This window comes from Excalfactoria chinensis, chromosome 18, assembly GCF_039878825.1.
Source record: "Excalfactoria chinensis isolate bCotChi1 chromosome 18, bCotChi1.hap2, whole genome shotgun sequence".
NCBI lineage: Eukaryota > Metazoa > Chordata > Aves > Galliformes > Phasianidae > Excalfactoria > Excalfactoria chinensis.
Window position 1 is genome coordinate 7,076,388 of NC_092842.1, and position 25,711 is coordinate 7,102,098.

General features: G+C 43.0%; 1 protein-coding gene across 1 annotated transcript in view; it reads left to right on the forward strand.

Moving 5' to 3' along the window:
- The first annotated feature begins 5,020 nt into the window (after nt 1-5,020).
- DAB2IP (DAB2 interacting protein) overlaps nt 5,021-25,711 on the forward strand; it is a 154,069-nt gene continuing 133,378 nt past the window's right edge. The window contains exon 1 of the mRNA XM_072352509.1: nt 5,021-5,510. The gene's annotated coding sequence lies outside the window, so the exon portion shown is untranslated. The remainder of the gene's footprint in view (nt 5,511-25,711) is intronic.

The window sequence follows — 25,711 nt, forward strand, 5'->3', positions numbered from 1 at the left end:
GACCTCAGTGAAATATTCGAGACCAAGAAAGCTGTGGCTCATTTCGGCACAAAATATTCTTCCCTAATCAACCTGGGTTGCCAGACTTTTGCAGAGATACCGCATAGATGTATTGAAGAGTGTATTAAAGCTACATACATGTATTAAAGATACACAGCTGTATTAAAGGTGCTTGTGATTGGACTGGAGGAGAAACAGCTCATTTCTCAGGGTCCTGAGTTGTGATTTCAGCTGTGTTAGTTGCCTTGACACAAAAGACCCTGGAATACAGTGAAAAATGATCACCTGTGGGTGAAATGGTCATTGGGGTTTTTTGCTGAGGTCCCTCATTGAGCTGTGGTGCTCACACTGCTTTGAACAAGAGCTTGGTAGGTTGTTCTCCATGTTGATGTTGGTGAAAGGGGACAAAGTTTTGTAGCTTTTCTCCATGTCTCCCCAGGATAAGGGCTCACATAAAGCTACACATCCTTGTAGGGCTTTTATAAACCATTACAGCACGCCTCCCCAGTATTTTCATTCTCTTAATGTAAGGAGAGACTATTGTCATTTTATGATGGCTCACAGCTCTAACATTTTGGCCTATTCTTTGTATTGTACTGGAATGTATTTACTTGATTCTTTTCACCAAAAAGAAAAACCTTTTTTTTTTTTTTTTTTTTTTTTGGAAGAAAAGTGCAGAAGAATGTGCTGATTCTGAACCCATAACCTTAAATTACCCTTTTCAGAGGAATGACATATCAGAGCTACAGATTTCCCTGCTTTACTGAAGCCACTTGCTGTAAGAGTGAAAGGCAACTTGGCAGCTTTTGTGAGCTGGTGAAGTTTTGTAAGACATTGCATTTGTGTGCAAACTCTTGAGCACAAAGTATCTGTGAGCTGTGCATTTCTTGCATCTTCTAATTGCTTAAATTAGAGTTTTCTCAGCTACTGTGAGCACTACTATCACCTCTGAATGTATCCCGTTGTATAGACAGGCTATTTTCATATGAATTAGTTATTAGGATTTTAAAGGCACAATGTTTTCTGGAAGAACCTTGCTGACCAAATTTCAGCAATTGGTTTTAGTGGAATCATATTCCCTACACCGTGAGGGTGAATCGCAGGTACAAACTGTGTACCACAAAGGAGCGGAGTTAAACCATTGTGCTTTGATAACACAACAACTGTGGCATGTATCTTTCGTACTCTGCCGTGCACAATGAGCCAGGAGGATTGCATGAATGACAGCCAGGCTGTTGGTAAGTTAAACTCTTCAGTCGATGTTACAGGGCAGTAAGGAAACCCTAATCTCAGCAACACCTTAAAGTGCATTAAAGATTGCATTTGGTAGAGAGAAAAGCAGAAGCAAGAACTGGGAAAACAGAAGTTGATTCAATGCATTAAAAAATGAAGTATATCTTATTACCAGAAGTATTTACCCTAAACCTCCCTGAGTAACCAGATTATTTAACAAAGTGTTTTTTTTCTGGATATTCCATTACATAAGTGAGGCCTCTCTTTTGGTTACAGTGGTAAAATAAAATCATACTTAGTGAATTTCACTTTTCAAGGCTGAGGTAGATGAGTGCTATTGAGCACTGGGGCAGATATGTATCGTTCTTCTTTCTCTGTTATGGTTCTTATCCCATGTCTGTCTTCATGACTTCTGAGAACAGAGAAGTAAGGAAACACATGCTTGGTGGCAGGACAAATTGGAAAGTGAAAGATGAATGCCAGTGCAGTGCATAGAGCAGGCAGATGCAGATTGAATTCTGATGAATTGTGCATAAAAGCAGTAGGCACGCTTTGGGTGGCTGTCCTTTTCTTTATAGTGTGCTGTAGTTTTCTTCATTTTACCAGCGCTGTATACAGGTTCTAACTGTAACTCATAACTCATTTGGAAGATGTGCTGTGCCCAACGGTAGACTGGAAGGAGAAAATAGTTTTTTTTATGGCAGAAGAGTGTTAAATCTTGGTGGCCAAGGACAATGTGCAGTATCTGCACATAAGAAATGCTGGTGACAAGCTCAGATAACATGTCCTACGTGATGGCGTTATTTATTGGTGAACATCTGAAATAGCGACAGCTTAGCCCTGAAGGCAACATTAGGCCACTCTTCAGCATCATTTGCTGGGGAGCCCACAAGTAGCATGATCAATATGGAGTGCACTCTAAAGAAATGATCCAAGTATGTGTCGTGATCATTGTTGGAAACAGAATCTGCCTGAACTGTCAGTGGCTGTGTGGCAAACAAACCAAACATTACAATGTCTAACATAGGCAGGAGGGTGAAATTGGGTTTCTTTATTGTCCATAGAACTTTCTGGCAATAAAGATAAAGATCTAAAAATAGACATAAGCACTCTGGAAACTTCAGCGTAATTTACTGTATGCGGTGAAACAGAAAGATCCAGTATAGCTTTAGTGAATTGTTCAACAGTATCGAAAAGACAGAGAACTCCGAGGGAATTGGAGGCCAAAGATTAACAATATTACTATGTAATGGTTTGTAGAATGCATTCTACAATCTCCAAGTTTAGAAATAAAATGTGAATGACCACTGCATGCAGTCTGTTCCTTTCTCTCTCTACTGAAGTCTGCAGTAGATGGCCAAGCTGATCACAAAACAAGCACCCCACCAGCCAGTAACACAAAATAAGGGAGAGCCATCGCTATGCAGTCACCAAGGAATGCAGGAATGCAACCTTCCATACTTGGAAACAGTGGAAACAGCTAAAGTAGGGTCTTCATTTTTTTCAGTAATAAGGAAAGGGATTTTCCATAGTCAAACATTTTCAAAACCTCATTCATTTTGCTTCCAAAAAGATCGGCTCCAAAGCATAGCATTGCAGCAGAGGCTTCCAGTCCTCTCTCTTAAATACAGCATTGCTATGAGTGTCTCAGAGAACTTCCTACAACACCAGCCAGCTATTGGGGAGGTGAATTCAGTGAGACGTGAATATTTGCAGGTCAGAAACTTTTGAATTCTTAAAGTTCTGGTAGCAGATAACTGGAGAAGCTGTAGTGGAGATTTTAAGTCCTTACTGAGGCCTTTTCTGAGACCTTTAACAAGGGTTGCTGTGATCCCACTTGTGGAACTATGACCATGTTGAACAGCAGCCTCCTGTTCTGGTGATGCCCAGACAGTCTGATGACAGCTGATGTCTTCCATCTGTGTCAGATGAATGTGCTGTATGTTAGGGATGTAAAGAATAGACTGGGGCTTAAAGATAGGTGCAGTACCTCGCTGTGCTGTTCTTTATTGTGTCTAATTGGGACGTTTGTCAAGGAGGTTTCTCAACACACACATGTGATTATCATGTCAGAGCATCACGGTGATAATGTTTACATTTAGATACTCTTCCCCTCCGAGTATCTCCAAGGAATTAGCACATGCAGAAGATTTAATTGCAAAGCACAGCCACTGCTGATACAGACTTGGAGGCCCACCAGATGCCTTGCTAAGTGAGTCAGTAGTCAATGATGCTGGCAGCCACAGAGCTTAGTTCAGTGTTCAGAAAATGTCTGCCAAAAGAAAGCTTCAAGAAATGTTTGTTTTCCTACCAAATCTCCATAAGCTTCTATTTGTTTTACACCTTTAAACATTTTTTCTTGAGGTATTTGGGAAGTTGGTAGACAGCTGTGGTAGATGCAGTAACACCAATCACTCTTCTGTGTCGTGAGAGGGTTAGTTTGCTGAACCTCCGGTGGGCACGGCATGGAGTGTGCAGCAGATCGGTGCCTCTGAGTGTAGGTCTTACCCTTCATCCAAGCTGGGGAAATCCAGATGCTCAGTGATTTGAAACAAGGAAAGTAAGATGCAAATAGAGTTTTCTTACTCGTTCCAGAATAAATAAATATGCATATTTGACTTGAAATAATAATAGTAAATTTTAGGCCATGCTTCACTGTATTTTGTTGTCTGATATAGTTTGCAGAAATGAGCATTACTCATGGCAGAGGGAGCATCTCTGATTCAGAGTTTTTCACAGTTCATGTGTCAGACAGGAATGCAAAGGATCAATTTACACCCATAGACAAAGATCTGAGAATGTCTGAGGGGATCTGCAAGAATTCTGCTCACCCCAAATAGTTTCACTGATTCCACTCACCCCACTGAAGTGTGCTTTTGGCTAACCCAGAGTTAATTTCTCAATGGCAGCAATAAAAGCTTTGTATGTAGACTGCAGTGAGAGCTGGCACAGGAACACTAAATGCAATGTTATCTTCTTGCAGTCTTTTCTCTTGTAACAATAAAGAGAAGTTCAGTATGTTTTGGAAGGGAGAAAACTGCCAGTGCTCTGCAATGCTTCTATGGGTGACTTGCGTGGTTTAGCAGATCATCCCTTACTTGAGGCTGTCAGGAAAAGCCAGGCATGGAGTTGTGCAGTAGGACTGAAAAGCGATCCCTGGGTGAGGCAGTTGCGGTGGTGCATCAGCTTAACAAAGTCGACGGGAATTGTTTGCAGGTTCCTTTTCTCAGCTTTTGGGTAAGTTGTACTTCACCTGAAAGCTGACTGACCTCTCAGATGTGCTCATTTTATTGTTATTTAAACTTTTCTGGTAAACTCTGGATAGAACCAGAGGAAATATCTCTCTGCTTAGGAGACACCATCTCCAAACTAACTTTACTTTTTATACCATTTGCAAGATCCAAAAGGTTAGGTCTTAATCACAGAGAGATTTATGGATGGATTCAGCATACATGAGAGGCTTCACTGAGATGACTGGGAGTTGTTTGTCTGGAAGACCACACGTACAGTTCGTCCATTTTTGACTCATTCAAATGTTTGTAGCTTTTATGGTTGAAGAAAAAAACCAAAGATTTGAGTTCTTGTTGTGACTTCCAACTCAAGATTAGGTTGGCAAAGGAAATTAAAGATACAGCAAATGCAATCAGCATTTAGGATTTGGGATAAAACAGGTGCATTCAACTCAATACCAGTGCTGAGTACACTCTGGGCTGCTGAACTGCCTGCCTGTGCCTCTGACTGGGAGAGAGGCGTGTTCTATTTTCCCTGCTTATTCATTTTCTGAGTCATTCATCTTGTGCTATAGCTATTGAAAACTGTAACAGAGTCTGGGAAGCGCTTGGCTTTTCAGTGCTGCCTCCTGATTGGTGTAGGGAATGCTGCTGGTGGGGAATAATGTGTGAATACCATCTGCTCCGAGGAGCTGGGAGCCTCAGTGAATTTTGCTCGGAGAGGCACCTTTAGCCAGGACTACAGGCAGGGGAGCAAGCTCGCTTGGGCTGTTTCTTAGCTAAACTTTCAGTTATGCCTGGATTTCCTCTCTGTTCCCCTGGTAAACTTTTTTGTGCTTTGCTCAAGGGCTGAGGTGCTTCTCCTGTGGGTTTTGGGGCTGTTGTTTTTTTTTCCTGTATGGGAGTTCTTCTCGATTTCAGAATGCACACAAAGTGGGGAGATAAATCAGCAAGTTTTGCAGCTGTGTATTGCAGCACCACAGTCAATATGGAATGTCTGAGTTGCTTTGAGAAACTGCTTCCAAAGATTTGACCTGCTCCTAAAAGGTAAGCAATTAAGGACTCTGCATTTCAGGGGCTGACTCTTAACTTACACAGAGGTTTTGTTTCATTAGGAATGAATGTCTCATTTGGAACGTGCAGTTGCCTTGTAGCAATGCCTGAGATCAAAAACTGTTCTGTCTCAGAATGTCTTTAATGAGCCTGAAGGAATGAGCAGAGTTGGAACAATGATTGTCTTTTGCTCTTTTGTCTAGAAACAGTTTTACAGTAGGTTTTAAAAACAAATGTTGTGAAGTGCAAGTGTAATTGCAGTTCAGGACTGCGTTTGGTTTTGGATTTGCATATTTTTAAAGAGAGCTCTCCCAACTCTTGTTCTCCTGATTATGGAATCTCCTTTTCTGAATGTTATCTCAGCCAAAACACAGCTATTTTTCCAGCAGACAAATGCTGCATTCCACTTCAAGGAGACAAGATGTAGTTGGGGAGCCTGTTAAATCCTGCTCATTAGTGACCTGATGGTGTAGATTCAATCACTAGAGAGAAAATTGTAGCCATGCCTTTAACCTCAACAGGCCTGCCACCAGCACAGTTAATGGCCACCACTCTCTTCCATTACTTTTAGTACATACTTAATTTTTTTAAATGATATTATATTAGAAGGTGGTTGGTTGGTTGTTTTCCTGTAGGTCACATTTCAGTCACTATTGTGTCTACCTTCCTTCCAGTGAGTCAGGCTGCTCTGCTTGTTGTCGTCTGTTCCAAGGAGAAATCTGCAGAGGGCATCTCTAAGGCTTCGATTGCTGAAAGCCCAATTACTATCTGTTTTTGACCAACACCTGTTTTTATTTGCTTTCTCTTTTGTGTCAGTGTGTTAATTGTAACTATATCTATATCTATATATCTAATCGATATCTAAAACTGTATCTAAATTGATCTAAATCAGTTGATGCTCAGCTGAACATGAGCTGACAGTGTGCCCAGGTGGCCAAGAAAGCCAATGGCATCCTGGCCTATATAAGAAATAGTGTGGCCAGCAGGAGCAGGGAGGTAATCATCCCCCTGTACTCAGCACCAGTGAGGCTGCATCTCAAGTACTGTGTTCAGTTTTGGGCCCCTCACTACAAGAAAGACATTGAGGCCCTGGAATGTGTCCAGAGAAGGGCAACGAAACTGGTGAGGGGTCTGGAGCACAAGTTTTACGAGGAGCGGCTCAGGGAGCTGGGATTGTTTAGCATGGAGAAGAGGAAGCTCAGGGGAGACCTCATTGTACTCTACAACTTCCTGAAGGGAGGTTGTGATGAGGAGGGGCTTGGCCTCTTCTCCCTGAGGAAATGGCTGCAAGTTGTACCAGAAGAGGTTTAGAGAGGACATAAGAAGGAACTTTTTCTCTCAGAGAGTGGTCATGCATTGGAATGGCTGCTCAGGGAGGTGGTGGAGATGCCATCCTTGGCAGTGTTCAAGAGGTGTCTGGATGAGGAGCTCCAAGATCTGGTTTAGTGGTTTGCTGTAGCTGTGGTAATGGGAAGACAGTTGGACTGGATGATCTTGTAGGTCCTTTCCAACCTTGTGATTCTATGATTCTAAACTGAGTGTGTAACTTTCACGTGACTGTGAATTCTGTGAGAAATGTTTAGTACCTGTAAATGAGGAACAGTGGATTAATGTAACTGATGCTTGATCCAAACTAAACTTTTCATGTTGAAGCACTTTTAAATAAACAAGAGAAGAGCCTGCATCTAGCATAACACAGAAGAGAGTTGTAGCTGTCTCCAGTTTCTCACTAAGTACAAACAAACAAATAAATAAGCTGTCATTTCATATAATCATCTGGATTGGAAAAGGCCTTCAAGATCACCATGTCCAACCAACAACCTGACCTACTGAGTCCCATCACTAAATCATGTCCTTCATGGTGCCACATCCTCAGCCCCATAAATACCCCTGGGAATAGGGACTGCTCCTCTTCCCTCCCTTGAACAGTCTATTCCATTCTTTGACCACCCTCTCCTTCTTCTAATGTCCAATCTAAACCTCCTCTGGTACAACTTGAGACATTTTCAACTATTCACTTTTGTGGCAAAATTCCAGGTCATCAAAACAACATTTTTAATGACAAAAAAACCTTCTTTGGTGAAGCCTGAATTGGAGAAATTCTTGCAGGCCAAAGCAGGAATGTCTGAATCCTGTAGTAGTGCAGCATTCGTACAGTCCATTGGCTGGCAGTCGCAGTACTTTCCTAGGATACAGGATCTAGGATTAAGGTCTCACTAGGCCTGGTGCAAGCCAACAGTGTGTCTCTCATTTTATTTACAGTTAGATATCTTGAAAGGTCTTACATGTAAGACTATAAATGATGTTTTCCAGTAATGACAACACTTATGCGGATATAAGAGCTATTTTTCATTCATAGTTGCTGACAATAATAATAAATATTCATCTGGGTTTTTTTCTGGTAGAATTATATTGGCAGCTGTAGACTTCCCTGTCGCCATTTATTAATCTGTCATTGGACGAGGCATGATCATTTTTACAAAGGGGCATGAGGAACAAAATCCTGACCATAGAACTTCATGCAGTCATGGCAGAAGGGCTTCTTAGTCTTTGACTGCAGTGGCTCTGTATCAATAGTAATCAATAGTTGTTATTTCCATTTTCCTTCAGTGTGATTCTGTGTGCCTGCAAAGCGTGTCCTGTTGGCCTGCCTGTTCTGAGTGTGCTTGCAGGATCCTCAATACTGCAATTTCGTTCATTTTTCAGTTTCTAATGCAGCTACCCTCATGCCAGTTCAGATGTTCCTGTCCCTTTTTGCACTGGGATGCTGAATTAAACTTCCATCATTGTATTGCTGCTATATCGGATCTCCTTGTCCTAGTAGCTCCTTAGCCATTCTTCTTCTCTCCTGCAGTCCTCCACCTGGTCCATTTCCCTTTCTTTCCTCCCCATCACCTCCAAAAAAGAAATAATCATTGAAGACATTTGTCCTTATACCGTGGAGGGCAAAATCCACATGACTTTCCTATAGGAATCTGAAAAATCTCAGTGCTGTTTTTGTCAGCAGATCGGAGTATTTGTTTCCTTGAGGATGAAGAACTGTCATTCTCACTACAGTGAGGAGTGCTTTCTTGCTAGAGTGGCAATCTGCCAATGCAGTCCCACCATTGTGTGTTTGTAGCTTAATTTCAGGAATCCACAAAGGTTTCTTTTCTTCCACTTCAGCTTCTCCTGCCTGCCTTTGTTGTCAGACTTTCTCTGGGAGTTCGGTCTCACTTAATTCACAGAGAATGTGGCTGCTTCTCCCATGCTTTGATGCCTGGAGTCTAGATCAGTAGATTTTTAGTGAGCTTCAGCTTAAGACAGATCTGACCTACCTACAGTATAGGCCTCCAGATTGTAGATGTGAACCAGAGTGCTGAGGCACTACCAGGAACATTAAAGATCTTTGCATATATCTGTGGTAACTGTTTCTTTTGCCTTTTTATGTAACCTAATGTTCCTTTGCCAAGCAGTAAAATGTAATAGGAACTATTTTTGTGTTCCTGGGGTATTTTTGCGGCTGAGTTCCTCTGAATAGATGCCGCCTCCTGCAATGATATCACTGCTTCTGGTGCTTGCCAGAGGACCATGAAAATCAAAAAAGGAAGATAAAATCCAGATAAGATAACAAAACTAGGATAAAAAATGGCCACCTTACCTTTATTTAGATCAGATGAAGAACAGAAGCCAGTGTTTTAAACAGAAAAGGAACAGTAAGAAAGAGAGGACTTCAGAAAAATTAGAATAGGGCAATGGACTAGAGAATTCCTGGTCTCTGTTTCAGGCTACATGAGACCATTTTGCAGAACAGTTGTGGAAGTGAAAATCAGGCTTGATTTAGGATTTCCTTTTGGAAGTGGTGAAAGCTCTTCTCACTCAAGGACTTTAAACCTACATCCATGAACTCTTCATGGGAGATGGTGCTAACTCTCTGGCTCTGGGGTGGATTGCCTTGAACTCCCCTGAGCCAGGATCCCTGGCTGTTCTTGTTGTGAACAAGATGTAGTGGGGCTGCATATGAACAGCTCCTGGTGCCCTTAGTCTGGGGAAAATACAGCCGTTGTGTGAATGGCTGTACAATGCTCAGAATCAGATTTTCAACAGTATAGATTATTTTCCAAAGAAAGGTCAGCTAATTTCATTTGTCTTCATCCTCCAAACTTGTCTTTTTAGGTAGCATTTCTTTATGAAGTCACAATGTCTTATTCTTTGACTTATGACATCAAGAGCAATGCTGTTCCTCCTGTAAGGCATAAAAAGCAAAACAACTTTTGAGCTGTTAAAAGAGTATCAAGCAGTAGTGATATTTCTTAAGCTTCATTGTTTTGACATTTAATTCCTTAGGGTTGGGGCTTTAAAATAGTTAATTGCAACATTTAAATCAAACTTGGTCAAAACAGCAGTGATTGTGGATGTTACTGCCCGTATACGCTGCATTGTGCTGTTGGCTGAAAATGAATTCTGAGGCTCATGCTGCGCTACCCACTGGCCTTCACTGCTTGCCTGGCTGCCCTTACCCAGGCTGCCATTGTTGGAAGAGGAAGGCTGCTGTGTGAACTCTAAAAGCTCTATCGGTGCTGTGCCAAGAGTTACTGCAGAAGAATAAGCACAGAACCACATTAGTGATGCTCTCAGCCATGAAGCAAAGACATACACTTCCTTTGTAAGAGTTAGTTTAAGCTTCAGGACTCTTCTTTCTGGGGTTCTCATTATGGGGACTGTCACATGGCAAACTGCTGGGGTAACTTGGTGCTGTGGGCCAAGGGAAAGCTGGAAAGGCTGCGGGTGCATTGACAAAAGCCATAGGCTAAATCTGAGGTGTACTGTAGAGCGCAAAGCTGTTACATACAAAGGTCTTGTGCAAGGATGAGATTCCTTAATGTTTCACATAAAGATACTTATAAATGCATATGAAAGACAAATCCCTATCTACCAAATAATAATGAAATCTGAAAGGCACAGTGTTCAACAGGAGTAAGGTATGCATTTCCAGGTACCATCTAACCCTATGCAGCACCTCTAGCTTCTGCTCCTGACCTCAGTGGAGGTCAGGAAGGATAAAATGATAGAAGATCCCTTGTTTTGAGACTACATTTTTTTTTACTTCAGTAGCACAGAATTGAAGGCAAAGGAGATTATCACTGGAAATGAGTCTTGTACTTCACTGTACAAATGCAGGTCTGATAGAACTAAGACAAAATGATGTGTGGACAATATGGAAGAAATGGAATGGCAAATTAAAGTCAAGGCCTGACAATAGATGTCCCAGGAAGGAAATTCTTGTAGAGTAGTATTTTAAATGTGCTTAATGACTTGCACTGGAAAAGAAGAGAATGCAGTTGAGATTAGGACAGTATGTTTTTCAAACTGCAGTATGTGAAATGTTTGCAGGCTATGTCTGTCGCTTATAGATTTTCACAGAAAGATTTCATGGTAGTATTAATTGGAAAATGGTTATAATTACTAATAGGATTAAGAAGAAATGGAGAATACTGATAATATATGCAAGCTTGTGCTTTTAATAGTTTGTGTGGGTGAACTGAGGGGGGAAGTAAGATGGAACAAGTCTGTTCTTAAAAAAGAAATCCTTCAGAAAGATTCATATCTTGGTGTGTATGGGATCATCAATTTTCTTATAATTTTATCCATGTCGATTTAGGGACCCCCTCCTCCCCAACCCCTCCTTCCAGAAGCAGAGCAGCACGGTAACTATGGCAGCTTGGTGAATGCAAACTCAAAAGTAGGGAAAAGACTGACCAGGGAGATGTGATGGGAGATTGTGGATATCATTAATATTTCATCTCTGGAGGTGGAGCAGAGTCTGTAAGTGACAGTGCACTCAGGTTTTGCCAAGCTTCTCCCTCCATAGAGCAGTGTGCAATGTAATGTGTTTCTGGCTGGGGAGCATTGATTGTCCAGCTGGAGCACATCAGCCCAGCGCCACTGGAGCCACTTGTCCAGTGTCTGACTAACACAGCTGATCCCTGCCGTGCTTTCTTGAGTAGTGAAATTCGCACACCCTAATTTAAATCTCCATTTGTCCACAGTTTAGGCTAGAACAGAGGAAGTGTATTTAATTAACAGATTTATTCATCTCATGGTTTCACATAACCAAGCTCTGTTAAGGTTTGAAGTAGTCATTGTCTTCTTTAATGAAATCATTTAATCCTTGAACCTCCTTGCTGTTACCACTATCTGGCACACAGCAAATTAGTCCTCCAAAACACTTAATTCCTATGGCAAATTGTCTTGCAAACTGTCCTGTTTGGGGAAGCTTGGAAATCTTTCCTTTTTCCTTTTTTTTTTTCTTTCCCCCCCCCCCCCCCCCCCCCCCCCCCGATCTTTTATTTTGATTGCTACTTAGTATTGGAAGCCATATGATGCATTTGATAGCAGTCATCAAAATTTACAGCTATCACTATAATCTGCTCACTGCTGTCAGCCATCTGCATCACTACTCATGTTCTATAGAAACCAAAGAGAAAACAAGTACATAATTAATTTTAGAGCACACATCGCTCCTGTTAATGGAGGTTTGTGTGCTAAATATCATCAATGTGCAATGTTGTGCAAATAATTTGGAATAAACATGAAGGAACTGACACACAGATTCCCTGCTGGTTCACAGTCTTTATGGTGGTGTTACAGGTGGGAAAGGCCGGGCTGCAAAGTGCTTGAGCCATACAGCAGTCCGAGCTCTTTGACTGGGAGCCTCTGACCAGAGGATTTTCATGTCATCTGGACTTTGCCATCATGTGAACCAAGTGTTCACAGCCTACAAATGTCTCCAGAGCATACCAAGGCAGGCACACCTGCAGTATGCACCTGGTGATGTGTGAGGGGAGCACAGAGTGCAGATCACTGTAGGAGCGAAAAATGTTTCTTGATTAAGGGGGAAAATTGCATTTATTTAATCCTGTGGTACTTCTGGTTGGCTGTAGGACACGCAAGATGCAAAGCCAGATGGAGAAAAGCAATCACAGATAACAGGGCAGCCTGTCTCCTACAGCCAAATCCTCTGGATATGGCGTTTCATTCTGTGGCCTTGAGCAAGTCATTTATTCCTCTGTACTTCATTCATCTGTAACTAAAAGTTGCCACATGTCTCACCTAACATGCAATTTCCTGTATTTCACCTTCGAATCCTGTGATCAGTGATTCTATGTTTCTATGGTAAAAACAATGATTTAAATGTATTGATCATTGTGCTTTAAGCTCGACGTTACTGATGTGCAACAGATACGATAATAAATGTTCACTGAAACTGTAATTTTTCCCAGTACTGTAACATCTCCCCAACTTTTTCTTCTTCAGGAATCTATGTAAAAGCTCACTATAAACCTGTCTTCATTTTCTGAATGTCTCTGATTAGTGCAGCTTTCAGTTGGTTCTTGTGAATGAGGGGATTGTATTCAGGTGATTGCAAAAAGGGCTGCTGAGCTTAGCTTTATAAATATTATTCTGAATCTAACTTTGTTAAAGTGATTCGTGTAACATGAGTGAGAGCCTTGCAGAGCTCTTCAAATGCAAAGACCACACACTGTGTAATCTTTGGAGCCAATCCTAATCTTGGCTCTGCTTTTCTTAGCAAAAAAATGGAACTCTGTGATTATAAAATACTAATAGCTAATACTTAGCTAATACTTTATCTCTGCAATTGGAATCTTCTCACATGAGGCTGTTCTAACCATGCTCTAAATCCTACCTGCATTATCTATCACACTTTGCCTCAGAGAGCTGGAAAAATGGCTTTACACTGGCTCAGCAGATCACTTATGTTCTTACTTAGTGGGGTAAGGGAGGAAGATACTGGTAGATGGAAAAGCACCTTTTTGGTGGTCTCTGACAACTGAAAGAATAAGTATCCAAACCCTCCTCGTTGCATATTTGTTTTCATCCACAGTGGCAAGGCTCTCTAGAAAGGGAAACAGTTCCTCTTCGTGAGCCCAGCAGTAACTGAAGGTCAGCCAGATCAGCAGGGCTGCCCATGGCCAGGCTGCCCATGTACCAATGGCGCTGGCCAGGTGTTGTGGCTCCCACTCTGGTGCCCAGCCATGGTGCTGGGTCTGCCCACACAGCTTCTGCAGTGGGCACACAGCAACAGCAGCCCTGCTACATCCCGATCCCAGCATGCAGAATGTTTCCCGTGCTGATTGGATGTGCTTCTCTCTCCCATGTGTTCTTCCTTTATTAATACAGTGCTGCCAAATAGGCTGGGCTGTTGCCCAGGAGCTTTTAAACACTCCCATCATGAATGGGTGGAAACCTTGTCCGTTGTGTTTGTACTTTTCTGAAGGAGTTTTGTGGCTTGTGCCTAGTTCCGCTCATGGCAGAAGGCATTCTGGAAGGAGGTGGATACAGGTGGCTGCTGTCAGAGCCTCAGCTTGTCACAGGGAGTCACAAAAATGGGACATGGTCTGAAATTTCCCAGAAACCTGCTGTGATTTCATTATGACCTGAAGCAAATTTCTGGAGGACTGCCAGGATGAAGTCATGTGCAGCCATCCTCTGCGCAAAGACTTGCCTATTCCATAAAGCCTGAATCCAGGGAGAGGCTGGAATCCTTCTCATTGAGCAGTAGAGAAAGAAAGATTTCCAGCTGTTATTAACAACCCTGGGATTTTTCTTATTTGCACTGGAGCAGAAACGCCTTGAAGTACCTGGAGATCTCCAGTCCAGCACTATGCATGTGAAATCAAAATTGATCCCAGTGTAAAACATTCTGGTTGCTTGACTGAATCTCCAAAATTGAGCTACTCTTCATCAGAAATCCAGAAAGAGAAATGAGCTGTTTGCCATCAGCTCAGCTGTTTTGTTAGTAGAGCTTTCACTGCATTCTGCAGGTTCTGAACGATGACTTTGGGTAGAAGGGACCTGGAAGAATCCCACATGTGGTGCTGCTGCCTTAAAACAAATAACTAGTGAGGGGTTTGAGATTACCTCATAGGTTTGAAAGAAAAGAAAAGGGAGGGAGGAAGCCAGAAGCCAGCGTGGTGCGCTGCTCGGCTGGTTGGGCACATTTTCAAGGCCTCTTTTAGTTTGAGTAATTAATGCTGTGTTTCATTAGTAATGAAAGCGGGGGCTGTTTTGTACAGTGCTGGAGCAGTAAAGTGTGACTAAGCAGAAAGCTCGACTCTGGTGTAGCATTACTTTGGCAATTTATAATCTGCCAGTATGGTTCTACAGAGAATAAAACAAGTTTATAGGTATTCAGACCAATTGTGTTCTCTAGTCAATTAATAATTACCTCTGTAAGACAGATAGCTTCAAACAAGTGGTTGTTTTATAAGTAACTGGAAAAGTATCCAGTGTGACATCTCTCCTTGGAGGCAGCCTAAAGATACGCTCTTTTTTGAGGGCCTATTTTGAATGAGGGGACTTCCTTAAGAAAATATATGCACTGGGGCTTCAGGGTGGGCTACCCAGCGCTTGCAGCCTTCTTACAAGCTTTTAGTGATTCCAACTGTTTCCATTTATGGTTTGCTGGATGAAGTATCTATTCTGCTTTGTCTTTGGGTGAAGGAACTGGCATACTGTAGAATGTTGTTGTACAGCCCTAAAATGGTGCTCTGTTGGGTGATTGTCTCAGTGAGCCTTAGAAGTTACAGTTTTCCTTGATTCTTCAAGAGCTTTGGGTGCTGCAACGTTGACGGCAGCAAACCTCCTGGTAACTGTTGGGCACAGCTGGCTGGACAGCAAACTATCATCCGCCCAAAGTACTGCTAAGCTATTATTTGCTGAATCTCTCTGCTTCTACAGGTGTAGAAGCCACTTCAACCTGTGGTGCTTCTACATCTGCCCCCCCAGGGTCCAAACAGAGCTCTAATTGATTGTCTGAACTATTCAGCTCTGAGGGTCCCACAGTTACTGCTTGAGCTCTGCTGAGTTACTGCACAGCTTTAGGCAGCGGAGTTTTACTGACTGCAGCAAATAAATTTGCTGTGCTTTATGGAGCACGGAGAAGCTTGTTTTCTAAATTTTAATTGTCTCAATAAATTGTCTTAAAATTGTGTTCTATTAAACTCCAGGAAATTAATGAGAGCAATTAAAATATGGACAATATTTGGAAGGTGTGATTCTGCGATTCTCTAACAGTGCAGTTGAAAAAAAGTTGTGGAATTTGGCGGAGGACGTAATGAGGACAATAAGGATTGCAGAGAGACAGAGTGCAGCTACCTGGGAATGCCCCTCAGTCATGTTCTTTACCTCCAGAGACTCTGATGTCCCACTGGGGACTCTCTGGTTGTGCTGTTTGATAACAATTTGTTCCTGTCTTTATATGAAGACATATCCCTGAATTCTCAAGATGGTTCTGTCAGCAGAAAACCTGACATGAAGGTGTTCAATCAAAAGAATGCCTGGAGGACAAAGCATCATGACGTACCTTCACATTCTCCTCATCTGGGTGTCGCTGCCATTCCTTCCCTGCAATGACTTCAGAGTTTGATGTTAATGCTTGCAGCAAGGAATGTTCTTGCCCATGCACTAAGTGAAGGAAAGTTCATTCCTTTCACCGAGTGAGTTGTTATGCATCATGGGGTCACACAGTGCATGCAATACATGATTCCCAGCCCTTCTCAGACCGGTTAACTGGATAGCTTTCAGATTTTTATTTGCAAGATTAGAATGTATTCAAAACCATGTCACGTTGAAGCCTCTTCATTGCTGCATCTCAAAGCATCATTTTAGAAAGCTCTAATGATTGATAAGCATTTCTCACTGGAGTTACAGATGAGGAATAACCACCAACAAATCACGCCACACTGGTGTTTGAATTACTGAGATGCTGTCTGTGGTCTGGCCAGCAAGTCATTAAATCAGGAGATGAGCAAGGGGCAGCCTGGATGTTCTCACCTCCGGAAGGCAGCTGGGTCCTGTCCAGAGCCACACAGAAGGCAAAATACAGCTGCAAGTTGGGGGGCTGTGCCTAGAGCAGTTCTTTGCATTCCCTTATCCAACAGCTCAGAGGCGACCACAGAGGCAACACTTTGCTCTGGAAAACTTTTCTTCTGACTCTTATTTGAACTGTGGGATGTGGCCTGCAGGCAAGCCAATGGACAGGGATGTTATGCACAGTGGATGCCATAATGAGATTTTACAATGTGGGTCTTGGCAGATGTATTTAATATCTGGCAATTAAAATACTTTGACTGCCAAACGCAATAACCATGGTCAGATTTTTATAAGATCCCATGAATTCCTGGCCTTGATATTCATTAGAAAAGGGAAATTTTGAAGAGGAGGAAAGTATGGAAGACAGAACGCCTCACTTCTAACCCATGTCCAGCATTTCTCCTGAGTAATGAGAATCTGTGACTTGTGAGATGGAGTTGATAACATTATTTGGATGGTCATAAGGTCAGCTCACATGTAAAGTTGTTCTGGTTTCAGTCTTTATGTGGTAATGACAACTCTAAACAGAGCACTAAGCCTCAATCCAGCAGGTAGATCTGTGCACATGTGCTGCAAACAAAATATCACCCGTGGGCAGATTTGTTTGTGTTCCCACGTGAGCCAAATGTTATAGTTTTACTTCTTTTAATTATTCAACCCTGAAAAAATTTACTGTGAAATCTCAGCAGGCCAGATGAGCCTAAAAGCTGTAATCTACAGCTACACCGAAGGGCCACTTTATGGCCTGAATGTGCTGAAGAGTATAGGTGTGAAATGACCCTTTCACAGTGAAGTGGAATGAAAACTTGTATTATTTTGGTGCTGTGCAGCATGCAAACTATTTCTGCTTAAGCCAAACCTAAAGCCTGGAAAAAACACGTGATTAAATTTATCCAAATTTGCCATTCTGATCATTTGTTTCCGTCTCAGCTTAATTCAGGTTGTCAGATTAATTCAGTCTCAACGTGACAAAGGAAAGAGAAATTAATGAATGGAAGCTCCCTGAGCGGGGGATCTGTGTCTCGGTGCTCTGTGTGAGGCTGTGCATGGCTCTGCCTCCAGACCATCCCCAGTACTGGGGGTCCATCAGCCCCCACCTGCCCAGCACAGCTCCCAGCCCAGCCACAAGTGGCAGGGAAAGCATTTGAAGGCACTTACAGCTCAGAGCTGGAGACATTCCTAGAGCAGAAATATTTTAAAGCTATTTATGTATTCTCCTGAGACTGCTCATGAATCACAAGTAATGCTTTAAAACAGAAACAAAACAGCAAAAACAACCCAGAATGTTAAGTTGTAGGAAAAAAAGGCCAGGTCAGGTCTCATAAGAGAAAGAGCCAATGTTGTTAAATGCTGGGTTCCTCGCTGCCTGGCACTGCAGCATGTAGCAGCCTTGTTAGATGAAGGATAGTTGTGGTACCTGGATCACTGCAGGGGACTCCCCCAGCATTCCTGCTTTGAAGATTACCACTCTGCTGCTGCTGTATGCGGATGCACCATCAGACTGGGAGCAAAGCTTCTCCCACCTCCTTTAGAAATGTCAGCAACCAAAGAGAAGACAACACTTAATTTATTTTTTTTTGTTGTTGTTGTTCAAAAGGAAAAGAAAGTCTTGTCTTGGGAAGAAGAGAAATCAAATAAAAAATTTAATGCTGGAGGAGAAAGGCAAGAAATGCAGTTGCCATGGAAACGAGAGCATAAGTAGAAAGTTTCCAGCAAAGAGCAGAAACTAAAAATGAAAAAGCAGAGTGCAGAGAATGGCAGCCAGCCAGCAGCTCCAGCTCTCTTTACTCCTCTCAACTCAGTGAGATTTTCTTAGTCATCTTTCCACATTTTGGCAGTGCTCTGTGCTGGGGCTGCAGTCACTGTGCTGCACCACGATCAGCGAATGATAGCATCGTTTGAGCCAGGGAGCACTGTGTGTGCTTCCACTGCGTGCTGCTCCTGCCAGCGAGGGAAGGAAAAATCATCAGGGAATGGATGTAATGCCCCCAGGGGTTTGGGAGGTAACATAGAGACCAGCACCATCACAAGTCCTTGATTCATACCTTGTTCAGGCTCCCAGATGACACTGCAGCCATAAGCCACATAACTGTTTATGAGCTGAAATCTTTCTCCAATCCCTTTTGAGTAGGGAAAACTGCATACTCCGAGTCCTGCAGTGACCGAGGCAAGGCTGGACACCAGAAGTGCCATCTCTGGGCCTCTGTTCCCATCTCACATCATACACTGCTCCTTGCAGTGGCCAGCTTGGGCACAGGATGTGTTTTGCATTTGCTTATTGCATGCAACGTAGATTTGAAAATGGGTATATTTCAGACATGAGGTTTTGTGTAGGCCCCTGGGATAGTTTCTTGCTAGCACATTTGAGGCAGTTTTGTGCAGGAAAGCATTGAAGTCATTGGATTAGCAATTATTAAGTCCTGATGGATTTTAGCATGCATGGAAAAAGGAGACTGGAAAGCTGGGAAAGTTACCCTGTAGTGCTGCAACCCTGTTGTGGCCAGGAACCGATTTGGATGAAAGACTTTGAGCACAGTTAGTTAGCACTGTGTGCTTTTACAGATGGAAGTAATGAAACTTATGGTGCTCAGCCTTTATTGAGACAAGTCATGTTCTTGAAAATAAGCGAGAGATTTGCTAACTTGAACTCAGACTGTTGAGCATCGCATACAATTGACTCCTTTTTCATGAACAAAAGGGACAGTGCAGCACAAACCACAATCCAGCTCTGCCTCTCTGTGTGGGATGCCTGCATGGCTGAGGGATGGGGAGCTGCCTGTGCTCTCACAGTGAGGCCTGCAGGTGCTGGAAGCACCTTGAACTGAGTAGAGCTGCTGCCTCACCAGGCCTGGTTCCCTGCCTGCCCCATCTCTTACTTCAATATTAATGCAAAGCTGAAGGGAGTGTTTGCTTGTTGTTGTTTGCTTGCTCGCTCTGTGTGTATGTGTGGGTGGGTTTTGGTGGTTGTTTTTTTTATATAATCTGGAAGCGTTTGAAGGAAATGGTGCCACAGTGGTGGAAAAAAATTGTAAATTGGAAGATTGAAAAATTGGAAACATTCTGCTCCCCACGTGCTGCCTGGGCTGCTCCTCTGGAACAACGGAGGTCACTTTGCAGGAATGCTCTTTAGAGTTGCCTATGAAAATGGCTGCATGCAGAAAATGCAGAGCGTGACCTTGTGTTTATTTTCCCAGGTGACTTTTAATGCCAAAAGCAAACTGCGTTCAGACAAAACCCCGAGCACGGCAGGCCTGGCCGCAGTAGCTCTGCTCGTGGTTTCGGGGGGTGGGGGGGAGGGAAAGAAATATCCGTTCTCCGTGCTCTGCAAAGAGCTCCTGCTGGGATTTGTAAAGGGGAAAACAGACCTTAGGAGAAACTGCTCGGTGCGGGGCTGGGTGGATGCGGGGGGGCGGCCGGCGGGTGGCAGCAGAGCTGTGCGGGAGTGGGGCGGGCCGGGCTGCGGGGGGCAGGGGGGGCGATGCGGGCTCTGCTGTGCCTGGGGCTGGAGCTTTCACTATGGCAGCTTTTATGGTGTGATGGAGAGGGGGAAAAAAAAGATCTCATTTGTATTTGCATGCAGATCTACATGCAGAACGTAACAGTATTGCATTGGGCTCAGAAATGCTAACGTGGCACTTAGCGGTTCTGGCATTCTAACTGAGAAGGGTTCCTCATTTCTGCATTCTTCTGTGCTCTGCATCAACAGCAATTTTTAGTATTTTTCTCCCGTGTCCTCAGAACAGTGAGACCTTCACCACTGTCTTTGAGCTGTATGGCTCAATTTGAAACTGATTTCAGCTGGAACAGTCAAAATAGTGATGGATCTCAGGGTTCAGTGATTACTTAGGAGTGCTCAGAAAAGCTGAGACACGTCTACGAGTAATGTATGTGATCCAAAGCACAGACACCATTGGCAAAACCTTCACCAGGCCCTGTACTGTGTTGATTTATGCACACCTGTGTGTGTTACAAAATGAAACGTATAGTGGCACTTCCTCAACAAAACAGCCCTGCAGCTGCTGCCAAGGTGAGGTTTGAGAAAGCTCTGCCATCCCCATGCTGTATTACCATATACAGTGCAAAGGCAACCATAGGGTGCTTCATGGAATTGCAGTGAATGAGTGTTTGGGAAGTTCCCTATTCCTGTGGCATTGGGATATCTGTTCTCAGCATTGCTGTTAAGTATTTTACCACTCGGTTTCGTCAGTGTCTGCCAGACTGTCTTGTTTAGTTGGAGATGTCTTATGCTGACTGAGCTCATCCTGCAGGAATCTGTATCTCTGGTAGGATGAGTTATGGTAGAGCAAAAGTGCTGTTATGTATGGAGGCAAGAGGGCCCTCCCAGGTCCCTTCAGTTCAGGTTTGGGGTCTGTTGCATTTAGTCTCATACATAAGTATGGGGTTCCTTATCTACGTGAGTCTCCAAATGGAGGAATACTTTTCCAGTGCTGGTTACTACTTGGCATTCGACTACCAAGACAAATACAGTGCTGTAAACGTTCTCTACCCCTCACTGGAGTTTTGCATATTAGCCTTGGCCAGACAGAGCCTCCCGTACTGGTAAGCCCGTACTCACCACAGCTTTCTCTGTGCAGGGCAGAGCACACTGCACAGCCTGGCACCCTGCCTGCCACGCTCCATCACGCTGGGACCAGCACTGTCCGCACTATGCTAACAGCAGTGTAATCTGTTTGTAATCTGTTCCAGAGGTTTTCAAAGCACAGCATAACTGAAACAGTGAGGGGCATTGTTTGGCTGATGCCCCGATCTGAGGTGTGCTGGAATCAGAACGTTAATCTCAAGATCTTCCTCAAACATATTTCATACTGGGGGTTGGGACTGAATTCAGAATGCAAAACTTGCTTTTCCCAGGTTCTTCCCTGACCTTTTGCCCCATCCCTTCGCTTTGCAGTTCTGTGTTCACCTCTCTCTCCTGTCATCCTATCAACCTTGACAGCCTTTAAGTAGTCTGTAGGCTCTGGGCAAGGGTTACGGTATTGTTCCTCCTGCAGGCTGCTCTTGAAAGGAAAGATGAGAATATATTGGAAACGATCTGCTCCTCTGTAGTTCATAGAGACCCTATGTATCCCCTCCTGACAGTAGGCATCAAAAACAGAATAGTATCAGTGCTCAAAATGAGCTGCCAGTAGGAAGATCAGTGTCCCTGCTAAACTGTCCTGTTGCTATTTTTTCTTGTCAAGGGGAATTCCATTCATTCTCTTTCAGAAGAGCCTGTTAAATGCAGCCTGCACCAAACTCTCAGCAACTGTCTGTTAATAGTTTTGGATTTCAGCTCTGTGGCCTCTGACTGTATGTTCCTTTAATATGTTCGCAGCTCCTCTGGGAGGACTAAGCCAGGAATAACCAACACTTTCTGAAGCCAGGCCTCCTGCTTTCAGACTGTTTCTTTTTGGGTCATATAAATACTCACTCTTCTCCACTGCTCAGACTTAGTTTTTGCAGTGCCCCTACTGAAATTAGGTGCATTGGGGCATCTGAGAGGAGGGAGCTGCACCCACTGCTTTCCATTTTGCCGGCTAAAGGAGGACAAAGGACTCTTAACATTTCTCTGCAGTTGCCTCTTGGCTTGGCATACTGTTCATTTCAATAATAAAGTGTTTCCTTTCATTCTCAAACAGTCAGGCCCCTGCCAGGGCCATAATTGTTCACAGATGACTCATTTTGGCTGCAGGATCAAAACGAGGGAAAAGTGCTGTTTGCACAGTCTTTGAAACACACAAGATGGGAAGAGATGTTCACGCTTGATATTTGTACCATATGTTGTTTCTAGATTTTATTACAGAGCCTTTACATTTCAGAATTCTACTTTTGTCCTGGGGAAGGTTTAGAAAGAAAAAGGTAGAGTTTGGGGTGAGACTGAGATTAGCAAAGACCGCTGTACAGTTTCTGCTGCAGTGGGCAGCCTGGTGGGGCTCTTTCCACTCTGCTGTATTTATGAATGCATTGCTTGGGTGCTGCTCAGTTGTGATTTTTATCAAATTCACACTGAACATTTCATTATTTGTATAATTTGTCTGGAAATCTTATGTTTTCAGTTGTAGCTGATGTTTGATTTACTTCTCTAATGAAAATAATGAATGTAGGTAGAACATTTCCAATGAACAACCGTAAGTATTGACCAGTTCTTTGCTCCCCTTGATGGTTAGTTCTCTTCTAGAGAATTCCACGTTTGTTTCAGAGGTTCCTGTTGTTATGAGGTCAAGGAGGTCAAAGATCAAGTTGATTTTCGGGGAATAAGGAAATTATGTGATTCCTGCGTTGCTGTCCATGAGTTGGCCATGTGTTCTGTAAATTAGGAACAATTACTTGTGTCTCCCAGGAAGAGTCTTTCAAAGTACCCAATTACTTTAAATAAAACACCAAACAGGCATCAGAAAACACAAAAACTTTTCCAGTTGTCTTGTCAGAGCTTAAATGCCACTGTATGTATTTTTATTGGGTTGTGACAATGATTTTCTCCAATGAAACACCTGTTGGAGATCAGATCCTGAGTTGGAAGGCTGGGAGAAGTAGGATGGTGAACATGGCGACCTGCTTTAAACAGGGTTTGCCATTTTGTAACTAAAGGTTTCACCCCTTATCCTGATTTTCACAGGAGCTGAAGTTTTGATCCATACCGCTGCCATCCACCCTCACCTACCATGCATTCAGCATTGCCTCCTTGTTAATCAAACTTGATTCTTGTTTGCCTTTTTCCCACAGTTTTTGTACTTTCCCCTTGTGCTTCCCCTTTCTAGCCTTGCAGTGCTCTGTCCTGCTGTTTGTGCTCAGCAAGAATAATAATAAAATTTCCCATTTTAAATCATTTTCAATTGACAGTACTTCGGAGGGCTGATTGTTCTGTGCTTGCAGTAGAAAATTATTAACATTAAGCATCAGCTTTCTTTGCACTGAAATATCATTTTGACTCCTGAATTGTATAGACTCTGAACACCAGATTATCCAAGACTGCTGCTATGTGGATGTACCAGGAGCATGAAGACAAGTTTGTCAGCTGTCATTGGATCCCCTTTGCAGCTGCTAGAAGAGGCTTGATAACCCAGTAAAAGAAAGATTATTGGAAGAATAAAAGGCATAGATTCACTAGGAAGTTTTTGCTGAGCAATAAATATATATATAAATATACAGTATACAATATACAATATATATATAAACATACAGTTTTTGCTGAGCAATTTGCATAAAAAGTAATATAATGGGCATATTAGTGAAGTGAATATGGATGAAGGAGTTACTCTTGTGAATGGAAGATCTGTAGCAAGAACAGGACATGAGCAGAAATTCTTCAGTTCAAACCAGTGCTAGAATAGAAGAGCATTGCATCCTCACTGGGAGAGAACACCTGCATGACCTCCTGGGTGTTGTCTGCCATCTCAGTTTGGAGTGTCATCTCTCAGATTATCAACCAAATCTCCGCACAGGTTGGCATCTCCTGGTGTGTGGGTCTGCAGCAATGGGTTGTGGCACAGCAGTACTCAGGGACTGGCGGTGAATGCTGGGGCTTCACACTCACAGTATCCATCCCCACTGCAGTGTGTAGACCCTTTGTCACATGGGTGTTGTTTCAGTAGGGTCCTCACTTTTTGCAGGCTGCTGACTCTGAATAACTTCTCCCAGACTTCTCTCTGTGTTGCTGAGCTTCAACTTCATGCCAGAGGGAAGAACAGGGATTAAAACAAACCACTCTCACAATGGTGTTTAAAAATTGATAGAAGGATTTCCAGTTGGCTTTGCAAAGCGGTCTTTAAAAACAATAGACACATTTTAGTGTTTTAACTTGTTACCGGGGTATGCTTTTAAATGGATGGTGTTTTCTGCCATGTGCTGTCATGCAAGTCTGATAAGGGAGATGGCTAACAAACATCCTTGCCAGAAACATTCCTTAAAAGTGTAATCTGATGCCAGAAAAGTAAAACAAGCAACTACACTCGTAGTATAGTTTGCAAATTATGTCGCAGGGAAAGGAAGAAAATAATCTGTCACATGGAAAATGAAGTTTGAATTGTGTGTACACACATCAGTGATTTGTTATAGGGATATAAGATCATTATCAGGCATTTAAACATGAATTAGAGATATCTAATCTACTAATTAATCAAAAAGAAAGTTTTATATAGCATGTGTAAACATTTAATCTTCCATTTCATTTGTCAACATGGATGCTGCCTTCAATGTGACGGTATCATGAGATTCAACACCCCAGCTGTTGATTTGTAGAGCTGTGTGGATCTCATGTGCCTTGTAAGGGAGGTGAGCTGGGTTCCCCAGATTACATCAAGGTTTGTGCACAGTTACTGACCTGCCTGTAAAACTCTTCTCCCCACTTTGAGTCGGGACAGATCAGGCTTCCATGTAAAGAAGGCTGACAGTGCCCTGCAGCAGCCTGTGGAACTGCAGATGGATTTCCTGCCCTCTCAGCACACTGCGTAGGAGAGCCACTCCATCAGAACATACAGCAAATAGCTGACATTTCTGCTTCTCACTACAGATTTGGCATAGGAAGCCAGTGGAGCCAAAGCTTCACTGCCTTCCCTGCAGCAACACAGCAGCAAGGTTACTACTGAGATTCAAAATACAAATACATTTAGGAAATAGTTCCTTTGGTTATGTATGTTCATCAAAATTAATAGAGAATACGTCGTTTTCTACAATAATGCACTATTATGATTCCTAACCCAAGGGTGATTTTTTTTTAATTTTAATTAAATTTACTGATAGTGAAGTTGAGAATCCTGACCATCTTCCAGATTGATTTTTACCCTAAAAAAGTCATTTTCCCCTTTTTACTCGCATTTCTTTTTACTAAATATAAGTAAACGTTTTTACTTTCTTACATTTAAAAGTGCTTAGATTTCCAACTGAAATCACAATGCAAACATTGTTGACCAAAGGATTTATTTCACAACATTTGATTTGAAGAAAGAAGCTATTTATAAAATAATAACGATCTGGTGCAGGAAAAAACGTGCCTCGCGATGTGGTAACTGCTGTGGTTAATGTTAGTACAGACCTGTGGGGGAAAAACCCCACTGCTGCCTATGACTGCACGGACAGAGCGGTCGGATCACAACACTGATGTGGTTCAAATCGGAACAACTCTCTCCCTTCTCCCATTGGAAGCGTGAGAGCGCTTAACTGGTGCGGCACGCGGCGCTGCCGAGCCACCTCCGTGCCGAGCCACCTCCGTGCCGAGCCACCTCCGTGCCGAGCCACCTCTGTGCCGAGCCCGTGGCAGCCAGCGGAGGGAATGCTTTATGGCTGCAGCCTCTGCAACGAGGAAACGTGTTTGTTTTAGTCTG